This window comes from Neopsephotus bourkii, unplaced genomic scaffold (genome assembly GCF_033783945.1).
Source record: "Neopsephotus bourkii isolate Nb327-2 ecotype Australia unplaced genomic scaffold, CSIRO-AGI_Nbou_v1 NB_234, whole genome shotgun sequence".
Classification (NCBI taxonomy): Eukaryota; Metazoa; Chordata; class Aves; order Psittaciformes; family Psittacidae; genus Neopsephotus; species Neopsephotus bourkii.
In genome coordinates, this window is record NW_026900744.1 from 1,085,746 (window position 1) to 1,100,388 (window position 14,643).

Sequence of the window (14,643 nt, forward strand, 5' to 3'; positions counted from 1 at the left end):
TGAGGTGTACTTTCAACTTGAAAGTCATAAAAATTACTTTATCTAGACCAGATGCAATCTTGCCTACTATACAGGCCACTGAACTTTGTCTCAGAGATCCATTCTACCTCTTTTAATTACGCCAGGTTGGAAAGAAAGTCTTCCTGCTGAAAACATTAAGGCGGCACAGAGCAGCCTTTAAGAACCGGTGTGTTATACTAGATTTCTGTGAGCTTTTCCCCTCCTTGCTGTGTGAGTTGGATTCTTGAAAAATAAATAAATATAAACATATAAATATAAAATACAAATACATATAAATATATATATATAAATAAGTAATTTAGTCACTAGGTTAGCAAATAAAAATCTGGAGCACCAGAATGAGGAAAATTTGGGATCAAGGAACAGGTGACTGAGCGGTGGTAAAAAACATGGATAGCTGCTGTAAAGTGGAAAGGTTATTAGTCAAGTGGTTGTGAACAGTCTTACAATTTCACATAATTATAGAGTTGAAAAATATACCTTACTAGAAAGGTACTTGATTTATTGAGGAGAAGGTTGAAAGTTGCCTTTTTCCTTAGAGAAGAGGTTTCATCACACAGTTGTTTCTTTGGCTTAGCAAGAAACAGTATAATTTGATCCAGTGAACAGAAGCCAAAACTGGATAAGAGAACTAGAGATAAGGACTAGAACTAGAGATAAGATGCAGCTCTTAACAGTTGTGGTAAATAAACAATTGGACTCACTTGTCCAGCAGTCTTTACTAACTGAAGGCTTTAAATCAGAATAGATACTTGTCTTAAAGGTATGCTGTTGGTTAAATGGGGTGTTGATGTAGAAAGACGGCCTTTTGCTGTGCAAACATTCAGCTGATCTTTACAGTTCCATAGCTTTTAAACTGGGGAGTTCTCCCAGCCAATACACACAGATGTTGGTAAAGCTGCACATTTTATAGGTAAGGACATTTGGCCAAGCTACTGTAAACCACAGTAAGCTGTGACACGGGGAGGTACTCCATCTGGGAATTGAGCTGGGCATTCAGAACACTGGGAAGGAATTTTCAGGACAAAATACCCTTGTTTGGTTAAGGGAAATAGTTAGTTCATGGGTAGGGGAGAGCCACTCTCCTTCCTCCTCACCAGCTATGGGTCATCATTCATAGATCTCCAAAGGCAGTCATATGTATCAAGAAACCTTTTTGCTGTTCTGTGATCCTTGGATATCTGGCTTTCCTCAACAAGTAGAAACCAGGAGAAACCTCTGAGAAGGGACATGTCATATGGATGGAAAACATAGTCAGTGAGATTTTGCACAGAGTGTTATCTTACTGCCTGATAGTCAGGTTGATGACAGAGTTTTCATGGAGTTAATTATTCATCACTGAGTACAAATTATCTAGTATATATATCTGCATATACTATCTTAAACATACTGTCTATATCTCATGTATCTATATGTACTTCTTTTCATCTCTGATCTGCACAGAATATCCCCAGAGATAAAGAGACATTATGTTTTAGAGAGAAGAAGGTGTTTCTTGCCCTTGACAGCTTTTGCTGCCATGACCTGTTTGAAGTAGGCTGCCTGCATTTCAGGATTGGGCCTACTGGGAAGCTGACAGTCACAGTTAAAGCAGGCTCCATTGTCTGAACAAACTCTGGCTCATTTTCTTCTGATCAAAAGTACTTAGTGAGAGGTGCAGCTTGGATTCTTTAAAGCATCTCATTATAGATTATATTTAGAAGTGGGAAGAATATATTATTAATTATGAGGATGCTCTAAAGCAGAAAAGCTGTTTAATCCTGCCCTTGATGAACAGAAAAGTTAGTGCGAAGGAAGGTTATGCAATTAACAGTATATTCATTAGGAGTTCATCAGCTATCAGACTATGCTTATCTTCTGAATAGTACTGGAATATCTGACAATTTTGTAGGTACTGCTTAAGTGATAAGAGCGAGAGACAGAAACTGCTACAGGAAAATTTATATAATATAGTTTCCATATCTGTTATCTGTCAGTTTACATATATATATACTTTTACATCTCAGTTTAAATACTCTCCTGTTGCCTGGATAGGTGTGGGGTTTGCTGGGAAGAACCGGAGTTGAAAGTTGGCCCCACATATTTATTGGCTTACAGGGTTGCTAAATAGCTACAGTATATAGCCACTTACTGTAAGGCTTATTACAGGGGGTTTTATATCCTTTGTTCCAACAATACACCTTTTACCAAGGGGTAAAAGGTAGCTGATCAGTAGGTTCATCCCGGTATCATTCTGCATATCTGCTTTGATCTGTTTAGTACTCTCAACTCCAGCCTGTGTACTGGCCCTGTAAAACAGAGCCACCTTTGCAGAGGCGTTTCTCTAACTTCAGTGATTCTTGTAATGACTTTCAGTACTTGCAAAACATGGTAATTGTTCTGTCTTCAAGTTCAGACTGACATCTGGTAACACATTTTTGTTATCTGTGTGATATATTCTGGTGAGCTGTTTTTTAAGCTGTGCTTGAAACCTAATTTTGATTTAAGCATTAATTTGCTTCAGAAGAAGTTGAAAAGTCAAGAGCTTAAATGTGCCAGAATGCGTATGAAATAAACTGCCTTCTGGAATTTGTTACTGGGTTTGTGGTAGTAAGAATGGAGCACTGTGGTATGCGTATTGTGGGGAATTCTGGAAGTTAATGCGTGGGAAGAGAAATAGATCAGTCCTGGTGCTGTGCTCAGCAGCTCGTATGAGTGACCAAGGTGATTGTGGCTGGTAGGCTTGTACTAAGGGAGATTGCTGTTAGTGAAAAGCATGAATTCTTTTGAGAAACTGATTTTTTAACAGTGCCACAGATTTGAAGAGTCTTGAAAACTCTCCGTCATTTCTATCCGTAAACCAAAACCCGTCAAAGAACACTTGATTCAACAGAGAAGTAAATGTGTCTTCTGTCTAAAAGTATCTGTGCAGAAATTGTTCCAAGATGCTTTCAAACTGCGGAGTTACGAATCACAGGGGGAGGTATGATTGATTTATTGTGTGCTGCAATCTGGGCTATTTTATCACTGAATCTATAGTGAAGAAAGTTGATGTTAATAAAGCTGCAATGTATTTAGACCAACAGGCTAGGAATAAAGAAAGAAACATTAGTACAGATCGAGAGAATATAGTTATTACCTTTGTTGTTGTGCAGAACAGTTCTTTCCATGGTCCCCTCTAAGCCAGGCCATGAGGGAAGGGCTTTGCAAGTAAAAGCTTGAGAGTGGGGTCTGGTGTGCCCATGAGATGTCCAGGTAATGGGAATTAATATGTACTACTTAGGCACACAGCTGACACGGCCAGGCTGATACCTGAATAGATGACAAAAGGCTTGCAGTAAGTCACGCTTCAGTGAAGGAAGGTGAAGGCAGTTGTTCCCTAGCTGTGCACCTTTGCCCAGCAAGGCCATCCTGGGCCCTGAGAGCTGTATTCAGCAGCTAAATGCATCGATTTGTCAGCTGTGTGGCTGCGTGAGAAAGTTTGAAAGTTGTTCAAAGATCTGTTTGCCCACAAGGCTTCGGAATCACTGATCTAGGGCAGGGAACAAGTTTTCCTTTCAAAGTTGCATTTCTCAGGGTTAATTAGCTAACTTCCATTCATGCCTAGCTTGTGCCGCCTTAACCTCATGACTCTCATTTCTTCCTTGACACTCTTCTTTCTTCCCATAGCATGTCTGTGTTTGAACTTCGCTGATTCCCAGCCACATTACTACCAGTCTGTGCTGGGTCAGCTGTTACCTTTGAGTGTTTTATTCTCCTAAGGCTTGCTTGAATCAGAGTTGCCTTGAAAGCATCGTGCATCACTAATCATGGGGGAATGAAGTGGATCGTGATAGATTTTACAGGCTGTCTGTAGCCACACTTGGTTTTTCACAGTAGGCATCCCTGGATATAAGCATAGGTAAAGGATCTGGGTTGAGGAACACAGCTCGCTCTGTTCTCAACCATGCCAAAAATTGGAGTTCAGTTTGATGTCTGGGCTATAGGAAAGCCAAATTTCTTCCCCCACAACCTCCCCAACCTCACCCATTATTATTAATGCAAAAAGGAGAGGAGACTGAACTGCATTACAACTAGCAATGTATACACAGACTGACAGGGTAATTATGGATGTAGACAGTGGTGGGGTGGCAGGTTAGACAGGACAGTGTACATCACTCGCCTCCAAACTAGCTCTAGAAACAATAGAGTTTAAAAGAAGATGTTATGTTCAGGATAAAAAAAGGGGGATATTTTAACTGACCTTAAATAAAGCCATGTCATTGTTGGATTGTTTTAGTCTTTGCTTTTGATTGAGCGTGAAAAATGCCTCTCACAGAAGGAAATACTTAATAGCTTTGCTATTAGAAAACTCTGAAGAAAATGATGAGTCCTGTGTTTTAACAGAGCTGTGCATTTGCTAGCTAGCACAGTCAACTGTTCAGTTTATTGAATAATTAAATGATTTGAGATCAGTTTTCTGCTTTATGTACACCAAGAACAAGTGGTTCTTCAGCTGTTCTCATTTCTTATTTTGATGTCTAAGTTTTCCCCTGTGTTTATTAGTAATACCTTCTCTACTCTGTGCAAAGGGCATGAGCAGCTGATCCCTGAGATCAGAGATGCTCATCAGTGACCAGAAAATAAAAGGTTTAGTAATGCAAAATGATCAGAGGAATTCTACTATGGAAACTCATGTTTTCAGTAGCCACAATAATGTCTTTGCGTCACAACTCCTCTTGAAGACATGTTCTGCCCTGGCTTAGAAGTGGAGCAGAGAGAAGAGCGAGAAGGTTTGGTTGTTTCACAAGGAAGGGACTATGTTAGGGCTTCAGTGGGGGAAGGGTTGGGGGGAAGCATCCAGCCACTCTGACTCCATGCCCGTTTATCCTGCTTGGCTACTTGATGGGCTTCAGTGGCATGTGTAACACCAGCCTGTTTAAGTCTCTGGCATTGCACTTTTTTACCCATAATTATCATCAGAGACTACTTTTGCGCTGATTTAAAGGAACCCCTAGAACTCTTCCTGTAAGCAGATATAAGTTAAGGTTTCATCCCTCTTGAGTTTCAAAGGGCTTGTCTGCCTTATGACTGCTACTCCTAATAAAAGTGCAAACCTAAATCTTCTGTATAGCTATTCTCCTCTTAAAGATCACTGTAGCAGTAATTTTGTGACTGAATATAAGGAAGTAAATGGCACAATTTACAATTGTATATTTCTACTGGTGTCCATATTTCATGTTGGCCTTCAAGAAACTGGATGGGATGGAGTAGTAGCTGCGCCTATTTTGGCAAAATCTTACCTTGATCTGTGATTTAATCCCTGATTCAATTGAAGTCAGCAGCAAATTTCTCGGGCCAGGATTTTTCCATGAATGCTTGACTATTTCTCCATTTTTAAATCCAGGGAAAATCATGGATTTGTCTCATCCGTAGAGAAGAGACACAAAGCGCCAAAGTTGGTGGAAGTAGGGGGGAAAGTTGGCAGATGGCCTCCGACTTCAGTTTGTTGAAATCCCCTTTTTGTTACCCTAAACAATGAGAGCTGTGCTTCGTAGTGACTAAGCTAGGCACTAGCCTGGCATTGTAGGGTAGTATTAATTTATTCTCTGGATTAACCTGAGTAAACGTTTCTAGTGACCATATGGCTGTGGTGTCAGGAAGGATGTACAACTGTAGCATTTAGAAGTGGCAGTTGGTTCATGGTATCTCACATGGCTAAAGGATTTCTGCATCTCTGACCAAATCAATGCTTAGAGACATTTAGCTAACATTGAAGAGATATCTGGCTAAGGCCAGGCTGGATGGGGTTATGAGCCACCTGGTCTAGTAGAAGGTGCCCCTGCCCATGGCAGGGGGTTGGAACTAGGTAAGCATTAAGGTCCCTTCCAGCTCAAACCATCCTGTGTTTCTATAATCCAGGTACTATTGATCATAAGCAGCTGGATGAGCTAGGTAGAGTACAAAAGCCAAGACAGTCCAAGGACTGATGCTGAGGAATTGCTAACCATCTGTGTGGTGATACTAGGTGCCCTGTGGGAAGCGAACTTTTGTTAGGGCATAAAAGCTGCTGAGGGAATAAGCCTTTACAATATTTTCTGTAATTCTCATGTGTTTAATGGCAGATAATGAAATGTGGTTGGATTGGGAGCAGAAAACCCTTATTGTATCATGTAGATCTTAAAAACCTGTCCTGATCTCTTTGAACTTGCTCTCTCTGTGCTCAGCCAGACTTGACAACAGAGGAATGTGACTGTGTCTTGTACAGGCCCCACTATGAAAGTGTCATTTTACAAGTGCTAGATGCTTAAAATGAAAACGGAGTTTATTTAGGCTCAACAACCTATATATATCCTGACTGTTGTTAAACATCTGTTCTTAGTTTGTAAATCCTGAAACTTTAGAAAGTTCGACCATAAGAATAGGTTAAAAAGAGATAAAAAAGTTTTCTGACTCCAACTGAACCTATCACAGGTTTCCTGTAGCTTGAGGCTATAGAGGATTGTAAAATCTGCCAGTTTAACCTCTTCTCCATGTGCCATTAACATTGACATGGATTTACCTGGAATGAGGCAAGTGACTTGAGTTAAGGGACTTCAGTTAGCAGAAGGGCCTGTTGGGCATATGAGGTAAATAAAAGAAGTGCCATCAAGACAGTATCTTGCAAAGCTATGAGATTACTTAGGGGAGGCACAGTTGGATGCTTACAGCAAGTGAACATTTGCTACGTTTAGAGAAAGACAAAATCAGCTGGAAGTCCTGATAGTCTGACTGGGGGAAGGAAATGGTTTTCTTATCCAAGTCTGATGATAGTTTTGATTTTTAAAGTGGGTGAGTATGGCAATTGGGAATCTGAGAAAGATGATGTGCTAGAAGCCCAAGAGCACTGGTCCTTTCTGTCCAACATGCTGTCTTGAGCTGGGCTAACATTCGGTATTCTGGGACAGATTTGAAAACAAAGGGTATCAAGATAGATCTGAACCTGGGTAAAGAATCACTTCTTAACCCATGCAGATGACTCATATTGTGGGACGTGAAGCTTAGTTATTTGTTATTACAAAAACTGATGATATTTGTTTTTTCAGCCTACTATAGAAATATCTTATCTCTTTATGCAGTGCTCAAATACACTTTATATTAACTATTAAAACTATTGGCAGTACCCTTGAGAATAGTTTTCTTCTCTGAGGTTGTTTGTAGTGTCTTTGAAACATGCTTTTCCTATAAAAGCTACCTCATTTTTATTCTGACAGTGAGTCTATATTTCAGTAATAAGGATTAATCCTGAATTCCTGATTATTTTACTCTGATCTTAAAGGTGATAGGCACCAATGTGATAACCTGCAAAAAACCAAGCCACATGCTGTCTATTCTAGATATGCTGAACCCTTTGTATATTAATCTTATTTTCTCCCTCCCTCCAGTTTTTAGGTAGACTCCTAACCCATGCTCTTGTGAAAAAGCTTTTCTTACAAGCGCATAGGGATGGACTTAATAAGGGCTGTACTATGCAGTGCAATGGTGTTAAAGCTGCATAAATCCTTTTCCATTCCCCTGGGAATAGAAAAAAGTCACTCTCAAACAAATCACACCTTAGAATCTAACTTTTTATCGGGTGTATCAACTGTTTAATAGTGTTTATGGTATGATTTCTTGAACTTCATAGTATAGTTTCTTGGTAGCCTTTCCTAATCTGTCTTTTCACTCGCTTACAGTAATTTAAGTTTAAAGGTAATGTCCATAAGTTAATTACCTTTTTGTGCAGAAGGAGTAGATTTTCACTAATTCTCTGCCTCTGCGTGTTCGCACAAAGGTTACTGCACATAAGTGTGTACTTACGTACTCAAAAACATAGTCAGGTAGCATCAGTGCAAGCTCCTAGGTCCTGGGAATCAGTGTTGTCAGCATGCCCCAGTTTTGACCTGACCCATCCTGCGCTAGCAAATGGATGGGTTGGCCTCCTCTGTCAACAAAGGCTTCAATTGTGGTGGTGGTTTGGTCTTATTCCAAGTGTCTCTTAATTCACTTAAGCCACTATTCATGACATTGGTTTTGGCCTGGGCTGTGTTGCCTTTATTTTCTCAGTGATCTCAAGTGTGTGCTTAATACAGCTGTGGTGAGCAAACCAAATACTACTACTGGATGCAGTTGCACTGGCTTTAGTAGAAGTTGCAAGTTCACATAAAGCTTGCTATCCCAGCAGGCCGATGCTTGTAATGTGTTGCTTTACATGACAGAAGGGAAGTTCACTCCAAAATCCTAACCTTTATGGAAACAATACTTTGGTTACCATTCCCCATAATACGTTCTGTCTTTGCATATTGCACTTCAAAACCACAAACTCTTCTCATTGTAAATGAGACTCTTGTTTGATGTAGTTTGGTTTGTGTTTGGCCTGGCACAAAGAGGACCTACGGGAGATTTACTAAATAGAACAAGCATGATTATATAACACTTTAGCAGAAAATCTGATGTGTCTTGCAGGGTTAAATGAAACAAACTAAGGCAACAGCAACCTGTCCTGGTCTACAGAGTGAACTAGTCGCTAAATAGAGTAGAAGCCAGTGTGCATAGCACCCATGCTGAGGGGAGGGAAGGAAAATACCAGTGCGGACACACCTTCAGCTGTGACAGTAATTAAAGTCACAAGATGGATTTTGAAATGTGTTTCTTATGCACCCTAAATACTTCAATGAGAAAGTATAAATAGCGAGTGTAGACTGGGAAATACATTCATATATATACACATATGCACACACACACACATATATATATACACATGCATACGTAAAAAGACTATACATGCAAACTTGTGATTGAAATGCCTTTCTGAATCTCAAATCTCCAGAAACTGGTAATTCTCAGGTCTGAATTTCCTTAAGCAACCTCTGCCTGCCAGCTCCCTTCCTCTCTTCTAAACAGTTGCTCCTCTACCAACTGTGTTTGTCTTGGCTGGAAACACAGAGGTACTAGTCCTGTACATGGCAGGTATGGACATTTGTTCTTGATACATCTCTGGGATAGGACTGCCAGCTATGACAAAAGAAGATGTAAAGATAATATTTGAGGAGGAGGCTACCTTGATAAAACCACTCTTCTTTAAGAAAAGGCTAGTGCTGCTGGAAAGAGGGAGGTAGGAATTTTAAGCTCAATAATAAAAGTAGTAGTGGAAGTTTTGCAGGAACAATTTATTGGCGTGTCAGAAATTAATTAATACCATTTTAGTGTGGTATTTTCTCTGCAGAATGAAGTTTTGGGTTGGGATTTTTCTTCTGAAGAACCTGGGAAAAACACAGGGGACAGTCTGGAGGGGATGGGGACTTATTTCAGCAGAGATAGAGAAACTTTTCAGACCTGTAAGATGATGTCTTTTCACAAAGGGCATTCTTTTCAATCTGCTGATGAAAAGTCTTGTGGGTTTCCCACCAGTAGAAGCTGCTTAATTACATTTTGTGTATGCTCTTAGAGTACCTGTTTGGTGAGAACCTGACAAATGGTCTTCTGAAAGTAAATCAATTCTGTTCTCTTGGGCTTTCTTGAATATACATGATGTCCGGAGCCTGAAAAGCACAGCAGTGGCACAAGAGGAAGCAAACAGTGGGGCGCCAGTTAGGCTCTGTGGTTCTCTGAAAGACTTTGTAGACTCCTATAAAGAAAAAGAAGAATGTGCCATTGGCGGTAGTGAGTAAATGGAACCTTCTTGTCTTCTTTGCTCTTGTCTCCTTATAAATAAACCATTGTTGTCCATCCTTGGCATTTGCTGTTCATTGTGATAAATTGGTCTTGATGTGTCTGACATTTCAACCAAGTTGTTTAGTGGTGCTTTTCTGAAGAGGCAGATCTTGCTATAACTTGCATTGGTGCAGAATATATCGAGAGTAAGAGCACTCACCATCATGTGCAGTGCTAACTCTTTCCTTTCTGGGTGGATGAAGAGGAAAGTAGAAAGTAAACATTTTGGTCACGTAAGCCCAAAAGGCCAGGGTGTGTGTAAGCAGTGTGCAGAAACAGAAATGTCAGGTCTGGACTGCAGCTGATAAAAGCCTGTTTAGTAGCGTGAACAGCACCATAGAGTCCACTTGCTGCAGCATCTTGTGGCAAGGGGGGAAAAGCCCAACTTGCTGAAATAATGCAGAAGCATTTTCATCAAACTTTTGCTTTGAGTTTTATGCTAGATCCCCTATCTGTTACCTGCCAGTGCTTACAAGTTGTTGGCTTCCATGCAACGCTTGCGTGGATGCAGAAACTACTGGAACACAGAGATTTGATGAACTGTGACCAACAGCAGCTTCTGTTGCTGCATCCCTGAAAGGTCAAGCTTTGATTTATATTTTTTAAATGGCTGCAATTACTCTGTCAGGGAAATGATTAACACAAAAATCGCTTTCCGTAAATAGGAGTCTTCTGCCCATACCTTTTCAAACCTTTCAGCTTCCAAAAGCTATTAAGCATCTGCCCCAGCAGCCAAGCAAATGGAATGCCTGTACTTAAACTGTGACCAATAAATAACTGGACTGCTGGTTAATGATCCCACTGTGTTATGATGCTGTATTATAACTTCTTTTTACCTTCTCCAAAATCAGGTGTGTGGAAAGTGTTCTTACCTGTCTCGACCCATTTAGTTCTCCATGGAGATTTACTATGAGGAGGAAACAGCTGGTCCTACTTGGCATCAAAACACGTTTTCTTTTCCATTTTGTAGCCTGAGCAAGAAGAACTAGAACAATTTCTTGGGATATGGACCAATAACCTGATTAACAAATGACTCCATTGCTATTTCTGGTCTCCCAGTTTTCCCAGAATGCCAGTCCGATAGAAACCTTGTTCTTGAATGTGCTCCACAAACGCAGTCGGGAGGCAAACTTACAAAGTGCAAAAGCATGTAAATCCGGTTGGAGTAGTAAATCCAGCAAGGAAAGTTACTTTTACCTCGTGTATTCCGAGGATGTGTTTACTCATGGTAAAAACTTGGGATGGCCTAGAAGCAAACCTCATCGCAGGGCTCACCACTGAATTGGTTTGGGAGGGGGAGAAAGGGGCACAGTCGAGTGCTCTGGCTCATGCAGCCACAAGGGAGCTGTAACCTCCTTGCCCTCCATCTTACCGGCCCTCTGAGGCAGCTCCGCAGCAGGCAGGGCTCGGTGGTGAAGGCTTGCTGGGGTTTAATGGCCATGGAACTGCACACCTCAGAGGTGAGTGAGAGGCTTTGGAGGCCTTGATGGAGGGTTGCAAAGCCCAGGGAGCTGTTGGAGACCCCAGTCATGTCATCCTTTCGTACAGGATTTGTGGCAAAACCAACACCGCTACGCCCTCAGGAACCAAGGCACCCTGCTCTTGGGGTTGGCCGCCTTCCCCACTGCGAAGCATTGTGCCTCCTTGACCCCCTCAGGCCTCTTGTGCTGCTCATACACACGGCCTGTGGCCATTCCTTCCCCAGGAGCTGCTGGGTCTGCCTCAGAATGGCCACCTTTCTCCTCGATGGCAGTGAGGTGAGGCCCCCGGCACCTTCCCTCCCTGGCCCCTGCAGGCTCAATCCTGCAGAGTGTGTCTGTAATCCTTGTGAGGCTCTGTACAGAGGTTTAAAAACCAAAGCAATTAAAAAGCCTCCTCAAGCCCCTGCTTGAGGACTGGATGAGGCTGGCAGAAGCAGTGTGTTTGGGGTGCAAGCTCTGTGCTGAGGGGCTGTGGGGCTTCTAGGCCGAATGGACAGTTTGACCTCCATTTTGGTTCTTGTTTGAGGGGGCTGTTGGTTGCTGATACAGAATGTTTTTCCTGCTGTACCTAGGAGTTACTTGAGCATGTTTAAGGATCATAGAATCATAGAATAGTTAGGGTTGGAAAGGACCTTAAGATCACCAGGTTCCAATCCCCCTGCCATGGGCAGGGACACCTCACACTAAACCGTCTCACCCAAGGCTCTGTCCAACCTGGCCTTGAACACTGCCAGGGATGGAGCATTCACAACCTCCCTGGGCAACCCATTCCAGTGCCTCAGCACCCTAACAGGAAAGAATTTCCTCCTTATATCCAATCTAAACTTCCCCTGTTTCAGTTTGAACCCATTACCCCTTGTCCTATCACTACAGTCCCTAATGAAGAGTCCCTCCCCAGCATCCCTATAGGCCCCCTTCAGATACTGGAAGGCTGCTATGAGGTCTCCACGCAGCCTTCTCTTCTCCAGGCTGAACAGCCCCAACTTTCTCAGCCTGTCTTCATATGGGAGGTGCTCCAGTCCCCTCATCATCCTTGTGGCCTCCTCTGGACTTGTTCCAACAGATCCATGTCCTTTTTATGTTGAGGACACCAGAGCTGCACACAATACTCCAGGTGAGGTCTCACGAGAGCAGAGTAGAGGGGCAGGATCACCGCCTTCGACCTGCTGGTCACACTCCTTTTGATGCAGCCCAGGATACGGTTGGCTTTTGGGCTGCAAGCACACACTGCCGGCTCATGTTCATTTTCTCATCGACCACGATGGTGCACCCCAGCATGCAGCTCTGGGGATGATGGTGTCCGGAGCAGTGAGACATGCCAGCTCCTTCGAGGCTGAAGGCGGGCACCATTTCGCACAATTGGCAAGTGACCTGGTTTTCAGACGTGCTGTGTCACTTCTGTGGAAGGATGCAAGTGCTCAGCACCGCCAAACATCCCTGCAGTTACCAACCTGCAGCTTAGAAGGACCAGGGCTGAGGGAAACATGTGGGACATGGGTCCCGGCCTGTGGGTGGGCACCGACGTGAGCTGGCAGACATGTTCCTGGGGAGTGGAGCCTTTCCAGTGTTAGGTGATTTTTATTACTAACTGCTGGTACCATACTCAGAAAGCCTAAGTAAGGATCCCTTTCCCACCCCCAACCCCCCCATCATGCAACATTCATGAATGTTATTTAGGTATGCAGTGAGCAAATTTCAACAAAAATGCTGTCTTGCCTCCGGGTTCTAAAACTTCAGTGACATCTGTTATTAACTGTATGTGGCAAGACCTAAATTTTCTTGATGTATTGCTTGCCCATAGCTTCTAGAGACTGCTTCTTATAGCGCTTCAAGGTGCTAAAATGGAGAAATCCTGGGATTAAGTGGCACTGCCTTCTAAGTGACTGATTGATGCTTTGGGGCTGTAAGATGCCCCTCTACAACCTTCTCGTGCAGGTGGAAATGCAGGGATATCATTTCCATCTTCTTTTACTCAGCACATGGGAAACGGATTGACTTTGCATAAACACCTTTACCAGGGCAGGGTAATGGAAAAGTTTTAATGCAGAAGTTGGGTTCCTCCCTTTTCAGTAGACCTGCAGTTATTTATATATATATATATATATGTGTGTGTGTGTGTGTGTGTATATATAGACACATATATATCTCTCAATAAAATCATTAATGCCAATGGAAGAACTATTTGAAAACATGTATTTTTTTTTCAAGAGAGAAATTGGTCTGTTTAATAAGCAAATCCTGCCAAACTGGATGATGATTCCAGAATACTAAATAATTGTTGAAGCTGTGGAACATTATGCATTCAAGCAGCCTTGTCACAATAAATGTAGATCTGTTGCTCTTTACACTAGTATGAAAAAAAAACCTAGGAATCTTGGCAATGCAGAATAAGAGAACAAGATTCACAGCTTACTTGGTTCCAGATAAATTTGTCAGTTTTTTTTTCATAGTTGTATACTTGCATGTACTAGCATTATTGCTTCTGCATGTCTTCCTGTGTCTCCATGTCTTAGATCACAGTCGCCTTTAATGTAGACAGTTTAGTTTAACATGTGTTAAGTTCATGCTTGTGCTTGCCACTTTTTCCCCGAGGTTTACTGACCATAATCTGCCTAGATTGTTACATTTAGAAATTGCCTTGTAATACCAAACATAAAAGCAAACCCTTATACTAAAATTAGGCAATTTGTTTCTCCTGATTGGAGGTAGTGTTTTCAGAGTAGTTTATCCAGTACTACTGCTGCTGTGTGTGCAAGGTGTTAGTGTTTGAACAGCAAAAAGCACAGTGTATTGGGGGTTTGAGGCAGGCACAGACAGGCAGTGCCCTAGGTTCTTAGTTGAAATCCCTGTTGATCCATTGAAGCAGCTCTGTGTGTTTGTTTTATTTGCGTGTTCCTGTACAGTTGCATTCCTGAAAGGGATTGGCTGGGTCAGGAGCAGACTGGAAGGACAGGAAGGTCCTTGTTTCTGGGGAAGCCTGTGCAAGGAGACCTGATTCAAGAAGCATGTTGCAGACAGAAAAGTAGCAGCACAAAGCTGGGTGCTTCTACCCCATGCATGGACTGAGATAACAAGGAGAAGGTGGGAAAAGGCCACCTTGCTCCAAGAATGTTTAAAGAGCCATGTGGCTTATGCGCTTTTTGTTGCAGCTCAGGGTTCCTGGGATGGCCAGAAGTAAGACCCTGCCTGCAAGAAAATGCTATGTAGAAGTTGCATATAAACCTGACTTCTGTTCTTGTCCCCTAATTTCTTAGTTTACAATTCAGTTTCTGGGATTCTGTTGAAATAAACAGTGGTGCACTCTCTCTCCTTTTTTTCTTTCCCTTCCATATAGGTTTTGTGTTCTCTTTGGGGGAACACATACAGGACATGTAAGCAGCCATACCTCAAAATCAGTGTTGACTTGAGATTTCATTACAATATGTCTCAGGATTGAGCCATACAAAATAAA

The 14,643-nt window shown here is 42.1% G+C and overlaps 1 protein-coding gene across 2 annotated transcripts in view; it reads left to right on the forward strand.

Annotated features, from left to right (window-relative positions):
- The window catches only part of LRP8 (LDL receptor related protein 8), a 190,549-nt gene that overhangs the window by 131,586 nt on the left and 44,320 nt on the right, over window positions 1-14,643 (forward strand). The gene's annotated exons all lie outside the window — the stretch shown is intronic.